The sequence below is a fragment of the Elaeis guineensis genome, unplaced genomic scaffold (assembly GCF_000442705.2).
Source record: "Elaeis guineensis isolate ETL-2024a unplaced genomic scaffold, EG11 Super_Scaffold_1000033, whole genome shotgun sequence".
Taxonomy (NCBI): domain Eukaryota; kingdom Viridiplantae; phylum Streptophyta; class Magnoliopsida; order Arecales; family Arecaceae; genus Elaeis; species Elaeis guineensis.
Window position 1 is genome coordinate 5,167,006 of NW_027332424.1, and position 11,039 is coordinate 5,178,044.

Consider the following 11,039-nt stretch of genomic DNA (forward strand, 5'->3'; position numbering starts at 1 on the left):
ATAAATCTATTGATAACCAAAAGATCTTACACCAAAATTTAAATAAATTTTTAATCTAAAATAAAGATATCGAAGTTCAACTTCTAATCACTCTCTCTAAAATATATCCCCGTACTATTTTAGTTCTCAAGATCCATTAAAATAATAAGATGTGGAATAATGAGTTAGATAACCTAATAAGTAATGAATACTTCAACTAGATTAAATTAGATAACAAACTAAATAATTATATATAGAAAATAAGAATATATAATTTATTAGTTCAAAATATGATGCATGCCAAATTCAATCTTTCTTAAAGATTCAAATTTCGCTCATGAATCCAATTCTTTTAAAACAACAAATTATCTCATCAACCATGAGTTATGACCATATTTTCTCTATGGTGGGTTATGATATTGTATATCTTCTTATAATATTTTATATATTATCTTATGGAAAGATCCTACAGGATTAGTATATCTGCTTGTGGTATACTGCGTATCATCTTGCTGTATAAATCTTTTAGGACTAGTCAAATACTAGCATATTAGCTCCTATTAGTGGAATCATTTACATAGTCAGATTAAGAGTCTAAATTAATCATGTAGTTTGATATCTCAGTTTGATAAAAGTACTTGTAATTGTGCAATATTCAAATCAAGTGAATAAGATCCATACTTGCGATCATGTATCATCATAATATTCTAAAATGAAACATATTCGATAATAAAGTATTGTCAAATTCATGCATCATAAAAATTGATTAGTATAATAATTTTATAATTTGCTAATAAATTTAGAATAAGTAAAGCATTACTTACCTCGTAAATACTCTGATAAATCCAAGTAACTAGAGATTTTTTTTTTAAATCTTCAATTAATAGATCATATTACAATATCCTACTACTAGATATCTTGTTGAGATGATTATAATCTTATATAAAATTAAGTCCAATAATCAAAAGATGAATAATTATAGATAGATAAGGTTGATGGATAGTCGCATCCAACAATCTAGGTTGGTTTGGTCATGATAACTTTATTTAACCAAAATTAGACTAGAATATAACTAGCTCCATAGCGATCGAGGAAGACCAAATATAGTAGTATCTGACCAGAGCCAAAGTGATGTTAGGATGTTGCCGATCGTCAAAGATCAATTCAATCAAATAAGTTTGTCCAATCAAGATCACTTAAAATACAAGAATTCGATAGAGATCAACAAAGACTAGATCCTAAGATGCTTAATCAAGACTCGGGTGGTGTTGAAATGCTGCCTGACTAATAGAGTGGCTTAAAGTCCCTCTACTTGAGTCAACTAAGATTCCAAGCAATAGGACTCAAGATGTTTCACTGGGTTCATAGATCCAGTAGAAAGAGCATGATAGAGAATAAGAGAGAAACTAAGAGGGTGGAACAAGGTTGACTATATGGTAGTGGTCGATATCCTAATCAGCCTGATATAGACAATCTAACTAGTTTAAATATAGAGTGAGAATCTTGTTAGGGTATATATAACACAATCAAAAAATATTGATAATATAATTAAGTGGTGCTCGATATGGATTGGTTTGGGGCTGACAAGCTACCCGATGGCCAAGACATTAGGACCCCCTTACTGAGGTCATCATAGGTTATAGGTGTGGAACTCTTTAGGGTCCACCCTTTATTAATAGTGAAGAGAGAGAGAGAGAAAAGAAGAGGCTAGAGAGAGAAAGGAATTGTCTTTTTCCTTTTTGTTTCTTTCCATCTTTCCTTTTGTTTTCTTCCTTTCTTTCTTGGTTTCTTGGCAAACAAAAACAAGGCACCTTATGCCCGATCCTCTCTAGGAGAGGAGAAGGCTTGATTGGTGGTGTTGGTTTTTCACTATCAATAGATCAATGGCTAAGCATGGTAGCAACATGGCGGTGGAACGATAGTGGAGTGGTGCTCAAACAAAAAGAAAAATCAGGAAAGAAGAAAAAACAGGGTTCCCCATAACTTGAAGATCCATGGTTTCCAACGGCTTAGGCTTCCAACCATGGTTGTGAACTATCTTTAGGGACTGGATCGTGGCTTCAGTGACAAGCATCAGTGACAAAGATGGCTAGAAAAATAGGAAAAAGGGAGGATGAATATTCAAAAATAGGGGAAATAGGGGCTCAAGATTCTTATAAAGAAATCTAATGATATTTAGTCGGAATCCTTGATCTATGGGCTTGGAAAGAAGGAAAGGAGGATTAATTAAAAGATACCGACTCTTACCTAGCTTTTGGAGACATCTGACCATGGCCATAACACCGATGACATCTGATGATTGGGAAGAAATAAAGGAAGAATCTTGTGGCTACTCCGATAGGGCATTGGGATCATCGGTGAGGATCAAAGGGAAGCCTGAAGGGGCTTTAAATAGAGCCAAATGAGGAATTAGAGTCCCTCCTGACTTCAAACTTCATTAGAAAATTATGCAAGAGGGCGACTTCCATCGGGAGTTTGCCTCTCGTCAAACCATATGCGACACTTGCGAATTTTTTTTGGGCTGATCAAGTGACCATGCCCAACTTTCTATCAAACCAATTAGGTTGGGTTATTACAAGGTATTTTTTCCACTTTTAATTCTAATTGAATGTGAGCTAAATCTTCTAGGTGAAGGAAGCCTAGATCCAAGAGTATATTTGAACTCGATGTAAACAACTTTGGCCACTATAGTTTTTTTTAGTTCACAAAAAGAAATTTTTTTCTCTAAAATGTTATTCTTCGAAAGTTGATTCCTGAGAAGATGATGCTTAAAAAAATAGTTTTAGTATATTTGGTTGATCATGAAAAAGTGACTTATTCCAAAGTAGCTTATATTTGGTTGAGCACCACTTGTTTGAAAAAATTATGTAAAATACCTATTATACTCTTAATAGATATAAGATCAATCGTCAGTCTATTGATGGTTGTGCTAAAAAGTATAAATATATATGAATTAATAAATTAATAAAATTATTATTTGACTTTTTCATCACAAAATAGTGTACATCTTCTTAATAAACTCCAATTATTATGATGAAGTCCTTAGTATTGAAAATTATGTCTCAAAGTCAATCGTCAGCTTGTTGACGGTTGTGCTTATCATTGTAATTGTATATGAATTATTGAATTAATAAATATTATTTGGTTTTTCATCACTGTGTATATCTCATTTTGAACTCTTATTATGTGATGAAGTTCTTAGGACTATTTGATTCGATATAAGAGGATATATCGTTTAGTCATTAAATGAGTTCACGATCAAATAATATGCTGTTACTAGGACGATAGATATATCAAGTATAGATCATTATGTACCATATAGATTGGTTGTCCTTTTAACCAAGAAGCGTAGAGATGCTGGTATGGTATGCAGGTGAAATATAGGAGTACAATTCATTAAACTGACTAACTCCGGAGCACCTGCTGTCAAGAGTCTCTCTGAAGGGATATAGGTATAAGTGTCTCTTCGATCTGAGATCACCATGATGACTTACAAGTAACTCACTATGCTTTGATGCCGGACTATCTGAATTTTTAATTCAGTAATGAAAGATTTTTTAGCATAGTCAAGTACTTGTGAAGTCAATGTGTGAGTCAAGATGAAATTGATCCCTCTGAATAAGTAGGAGTTAATGTATCAGTGTGTTTCAATTCAGTAAAATCTTGGTCGGAGTAATCCATGTGATGGATTTTGAAAATTAAAATACAATGTGAATGACCATATCAAGATTGGAAGTTAAACCCTAGATCACCTTGAGCATTTGGATCAAAGAGATGATTTATATAGTAATTATATTCAAATAGGTTCTTGAGTGTTGCTTAGCATACATTCGACCTATCCGAACGTCGAGTACCATTGCTAGATGATTACTCTGATTGGTACATAAATCAGTTTCTGTGCTACCGGCTTAGGTTCGAACCTATGGGGTCACACACATTAGAAATTTCTCTTCGATTACTTGGTTAATCTGAAGAGTCCCAGTCAACGGTGACTCTGGTAAAGAGTCCCACTTGACGGGACTCTGCTGAAGAATCTCACTGGATGGAGACTCTAGAAAAGAGTCCCACTAGACTTAAACTCTATCATTAATGAAGGATTAATTAATGATTAGATTACTAATTAGCTTAATTTGATTGAGCATTAAAGTTTGGATCAAGTCTAATTGAATTTGATTCAATCAGATTAAGTCTGATTAGGTTATGAGATGACCTAATCGGTAACAGAAAAATGATCCTGATTTGATCGGATTTATGGCTCAATTAATTTATTGATTTGATTAAATTTAATTAAGATTATAAGAATCTAATTAGATTAGGTTCACCTATTTTATTTGGATCTAATTGGATTGGATTTGAAAAAAATCTAATTGGTTAAACCTTAGAGTCCCAAATGAGTAGGACTCTATCCCTTGCGCCACCTAAATTGTCTCACACCTTTTCTCACCGTACAAAATCAGTTTGTATGTAAGAAAATTAGAAAATAATTTTTTTTTTATCGCTCATTAAGGATAGAAATTGGTTGGTTTTGATTTGAATTCAAATTAGTTTGAATTTCAACTTAAAATCTTATCCATATCCTTCCACACGTTGGCTACTTTTGAAGGGGTCTATTATGTATGAGAAAAGAAAATCTTTCTAACTGATTTTTATATCTAATTTTCTCTGATAAGTCCCTCTTTAAGTTAGATAAGGGTGAGAAAAAGTTGAAGTCGAATTGAAATTCAAAAGTATTTGAATTGCAACAAACTCCAGCCCTTATCTTGTTTTATCTGGTTTGTGCGACAACCATAAAAAACCATAATTTTGTGTGCCAAAAGAAGAAAACTCTTCACCATGAGATACCAGAGAGAAATAGGATCAAAAATAATTCTTTGGGATGTGAGGATTGGGTGGGTTTCCTTCCTCCTTGGCATGAACAAAAGAGGAGACCATTCTCCTCTTGGGTGAAAGACCTAGAACTATTCTAAATTTTTGAGTGAGGGAAAAATCAAAGAGAAGAGAGTCTTCATCTAAATTTTCTCCACCATCCAATATTCTTCTCTGATCCATCTTCAACATCAAAAATATTTGAGATGATCGAAGAAGGAGATCAAGTTAGATCTACCATCAGAAGTTGACTGCACAAGCTAGCACTTCCGTGGAGGGCTGATCGGTCCGAGATCCTTAATGTGGACCATCCGTAAAGGTTAGATGCTTGTGCGGCTACTCGATATCAGCGAGAGCTTCATACCATACTTACCAGTAGCAAAGATCATCAACCCACAAAAAGGTGATGAGTTCTGAACTCTACCGACATAATCTAAAGGTTAGATCAAATTCAGGACATCGATATGATCGATGTAGTTTTTTATTTTATTTTAAATTTTATATATAAATTTTTTATATCATAGATCCTTAATGATAGTTTAGATCTGATCTAAAATATATTTAGAAGATTAAAATATTTAATATTTTATTATTTTACTATAAAATTTTAAAAATACATGCTTTGAACTATCCATTTTTCCTTCAACTGGTATCAAAGCAAAATTTCTTATGACATAAATTTTTTACATATAATTTAATTTTAATTATTTAGATTAGATCTAAATAGTTAATTTTGAATCTGAGTAGTATAGTAATCTGATTGGATAGATTCTCATAGCCGTCCGGTCGCAGGAGAAATCAGGATTTCACTATCCTATTGATCCATTCGATGGGATCTCCTATGGCGTGTAGGGGTGCTGCACGATCTTTTTTATGATGATGAACAATGAAAAAAATTTTAAAATTTTATTTTAGATCTGAAATAATGTATATTAGATCTGAAATTAAAGTTTTGATCATTAGATGATTGATTGTAAAAATATTTTATAAAATTAAAAATTATTTTTAAACACCGAATCCGAACCCATATCAGCCCAAAACTTAATTGAAAATTAAGCAATCTAGATTTGAGAATCAAAGATTTAAGGTATTAATTTTATAACTCATGGATTAATGGGTTAGCTCGAGTCAAGTTCATTTAACTAGATTAGACCTAAGGATAGATATCATTGATAATAGACCATATTAGTAATTGATCAAATCTAATTAAAAGTTAATTCTGATTGGATCAATTTCTTCTCTTGATCAATTTCAATAATTGTAGTTGGTCAAGTCCATATCTTTGATTAGACCAATATGGACTTTGATCGTAGCTTCATGGTCAAATTCAAATCTATAAGTTGATCAAATTGAAAATGACTAACCAGTTGATATCTAAGATAAGTATGGCAGCTTTGATCGATGATCATTAATTGGGAGCTACTCGCATAGATTGAGTTTATGTCGAGTTAATGGCATATCCCTCCCATCGATCTCACTTACTTGGCCAACATAGTAAATCATATTTTGATTAGATCACTTAATGATTAGAGATGACCTATGCTAACTAGAAAATCAGTATAGACTGATTTAGGTGTCCCTAGTTCAACTTGTCTTGAGTCCTTTTTATGACTTGATGAAGCCAGTAGGAGGATTTATGACTGGTTGGCTGGACCAGCTTATGCCTGATCTTCTTAAATTTGACTTGATGAAGTCAGTGGGAGGATTAAGATTAATGGATCAAGTCTCATCTCATCTCTCAATTCAACTAATTAAATTTTCTAAAATTATTAGGTTCCTAAAATGAAATAGCTATAGCGATAACTAGATCATAGCCTCCCATTAAGTTGGGTGATAATGAGTCTAATAATTTAGATGATCATTGGAGGTGCCACACATCTGATGTTCATTTGGCTATCAGAATTATCATTCATAATATGTTGTTTTAGTTGTGTCTTTCTGATTATGGTCAGATTGGCCGAGCCACACTCGGATCTGGTCACTCATTTGTTAGATACACTAAATTCTGATATGTTAATGGTTAGACCTAACCAGAACCTTCAGTGAAGGCGCCACATGCCTCCTAAAGAGGTATCTGAAAAAAATTGAATATTAAAAATTATTTGGTGAAATAATTGGTTAAAAACCTACTCGTGGGTACATAAAGATTGGCCGAGCTGCACTCAAGCCCATGTGCGGTCCATGTGGATTCTAGTACCCACTAAAGAATTAGTGTAATTCTTCGAATTGAAGGTAGAGGCTATCAATTCGAATAAAATAGTAGGAGAACCTTTAGACTAAAATCTATGTCTTTAGGCTTAATCAATTTATATACTAATTAGGTTCTGATTTTTCTTTTGTAATTATGGCCACCACCTTGTCACTCCGATCACTATTAGATAGTGATAAATTGATAGGACCAAATTTTGATAGCTGGTATCGAAAGCTCAAAATAGTTCTGGAGCACGAACGAATCTTGAATGTATTAACAGATCCGGCACCTGAGGAGTCAGCTTCGAATGCGTATAGCATGGTTAGAGACACTTATCAGAAGTGGCTCAACGATCAAACTATGGTTTGTTGTATTATGCTGGTGGTAATGAATGATGAGTTTAGCCATCATTTTGAGAATGCTTAGCCACAGGATATGTTGTAAATATTAAATGAGTCCTTTGGCACACTCGACAATGTTGAAAGACACAAGACTAGTTGTGCCATCTTCAATGCTTGAATGAGAGAAGGAGCATCAGTCACTGATCATGTGTTGTACATGATCGAGATGATTGAGCACCTAAGCAAGGTCGGCTTTTTCCTGTATGAGCAGTTGGGAAAAGATGCTATTATGAACTCTCTGTCCAAATCCTACCTCCCTTTTCTTACTCATTTTCGAATGACAAAGCTTGTAGTTAACTACCACGGTTTGCTGGGGTTGCTGCAAAATTTTGAGAAGGATCATCAGCTCCAAAAGAAGTCGGTGAATATTATGGGAGGATCTTCTTCTGGACGTTGATATTTAAGAAAAAAAATAAGAATAAGAAGAACAAGAAAAGGGTGCAAAGTGCTGGAGCACCCAAACCCAGTCAGACCAAGAAACCCAAGTCCGACCAGAGTCAGGCAGAATGCTTCTACTATAAGATGCAGGGGCATTGAAAAAAGAATTATTCTCAATACATTGCCTCTCTGGATCCGAACAGATCGAGAAAGAAGCAAGTTGTTGCTGGACAAGGTAATTATATGATAACATCTTGTAATTTCTCAATTTGTGATTCTACTACCTGAGTATTGGATACTGAAAGTCCTTTTAATATTTGTAATTCATTGCAGGATCTGTAGGTCAGTAGGAGATTTGAAGAAGGCAAAAGATTTCTTAATGTTGGAGATAGAAGACCAGTTCCAGTTCTAGTGTTAGGAACTATTAAGCTTATATTCAAATCTAATGTAATTGTTCTAAGTGAATGTCACTTTTGTCCTTCTTTTTTATTGAATATTATTTCTGTAGGCCTTTTGGCCATATACGGTTCTGAAATTTTAATAAAAAATAATAATTTTAATATCATTATAAATGATGTTAATGTGATGAATGGACAACTGAACAATGGTATTTACATATTATTACAACCTGTTAATATAATGTACACATCTAATAAATACCCTAGAATTAGTGATGTCTCCGATATCTATCTTTGGCATTGTAAGTTAGGTCATGTTAATAAGAATAAAATAAACAGATTGATACAAGAAGAAATCCTCAAAGTCAGTGATTGTGAATCACTCCCAACCTGTGAGTCTTGTCTTCTTAGAAAAATGATCAAATCATCTTTTACTGAAAATGATGAGTGAGCCAGTAAAGTTCTAAGTTTGATACATACTGATGTATGTAGACCTATGAACACTAGTGTCAGAGATGGATATTATTATTTCATTATATTTACAGACAACCTATCGAGGTATGGGCACGTCTACTTAATGACACATAAGTCAGAATTATTTGAAATATTCAAACGATTTTGTAATGAAGTAAAGAAATAAATTGAAAAAAATATTAAAATTCTTCGGTCTAATCGAGGAGAAGAATACCTCTCTAGTGAGTTTTTGACATATTTAGAAGAGAATGAAATTCTCTCATAATGGACCTCTTTTGGAATATCATAGCATAATGATATATCGAAAAGGAGGAATCGAATCCTGTTAGATATGATTTGGTCCATGATGGGCTTTACAAGTCTACTAATTTCTTTTTGAGGATACACACTCGAGTCAGCTTATTATATTTTAAATAAAGTTTCGAGTAAGTCTGTAAATAAAACACCATATAAGATGTGGACAGGACGTAAGCCAATACTCTCTCACCTGAGGATTTGGAGATGTTCGGCTTATGTCAAATGATTAAAAACTCATAAGTTTGGACCTAGATCTGACAAATATCTATTTGTAGAGTATCCAAAAGAGACCAAGGGATAATACTTCTACCTTGTTGACGAACAGAAGGTGTTCATCAGTAATAGGATTATCTTTTTAGAAAAAGAGTTCCTTGATGAAGGAACTAATACCTCAAAGATTGAACTCGATGAAGTTCGATCGATAGAAGAATCGATACAATCTAGTAAACCCATAGAGTCGGATTTGATTAGATCAAATTCGAAACTTATTGTAGAAATATCTTTAAGAAGATCCGATAGAGTACCGCATCAACTGGATAGATACTATGATTTCTTAGTTCAGGATGGAGATTTAGTTGAACTCGATGAGAACAATGAGGATCCGATCACCTATATGGATGCGATGCAGAGATCTAACTCCAATAAGTGGCTGAAAATCATGAAATCTAAAATGGAGTCCATGAAAATCAATAATGTATGGACATTGGTTGACCCACCTGAAGGGATAAAATTCATAGGATGTAAGTGGATCTTCAAAAAGAAGAAGAGCTCAAATGGGAAGGTGGAGATCTATAAAGCTCGTCTGGTTGTCTAGGATTACTGTTAGCATTATGGTATTGACTATGACGAGATATTTTCTCCTGTGGCAATGCTCAAATCTATTCGAATTATGCTTGCGATAGCAGTACATCTAAACTATGAAATCTGGCAAATGGATGTGAAAACAGCCTTCCTAAATGAAGAGCTAGAAGAAGAGGTGTATATGATACAACCTGAAAGTTTCATATCCACAGATGAGTCTAAGGTGTGCAAGCTTCAAAGGTCCATCTATGGACTAAAGCAGGCATCTCGGAGTTGGAATATGCATTTTGATAAAGTGATCAGAACGTATGGCTTCATTAAGAATGGAGAGAAACTCTGCATATACAAATGGGTTAATAACTCTGTGGTAGTATTTTTTGTTTTGTATGTCGATGACATTCTCTTAATCAGGAATGACATCCCTACATTACAGAAAATAAAAGTTTGATTGTTATCACAGTTCTCCATGAAAAACTTGAGAGAAGCATCCTTCATCCTTGGGATGAAGATCTATAGAGATAGATCTAAAAGGTTGCTTAGATTATCCCAGTCGACTTACATTGATACTGTGCTGAAAAGGTTCAGCATGGAGATTTTCAAGAGAAGCTATCTTTCGATAGGTCAAAAAATTTTTCTCGAAGAATGATTGTTCGACAACTCCTCAAGAGAGAGAGTGTATGAGTAAAATTTTATATACTTTGGTAGTAGGATCTATTATGTACGCCATGATATATACACGATCGGATGTGGCATACTCATTAGGAGTAGTGAGCAGATACCTGTCCGATCTAGGTGAGAATCACTAGAAGGTCGTAAAGACTATCCTTAAGTATTTGAGAAATACTAAGGATCAGTGGCTTATCTATGGATAATCTGACCTAAAATTTGTAGAATTTACAGACTTCAGTTTTCAGTTGGATCATGATGATAGTAAAAGCATGTCGAGATATATTTATATCCTGAATGGTGGAGCAATCTGCTGAAAAAATTTTAAGTAGCACACTGTGGCCAACTCTACTTGTGAAGCAAAATATATCACGGCATCCGATACTGTGAAGGAAGCTGTGTGGCTACGAAAGTTCATCAACATGCTTGGAGTGGAACCCTCCCTTGATGGCCCTGTCTTGTTGTACTGCGACAGTACTGATGCCATTGCTCAAGCAAAAGAATCGAAGTCACATCAGCGGATTAAGCACATTTTGCACTGCACCACCTAGTCTGAGAGATCGTAGATCGAGGTGACATCAAGCTTCA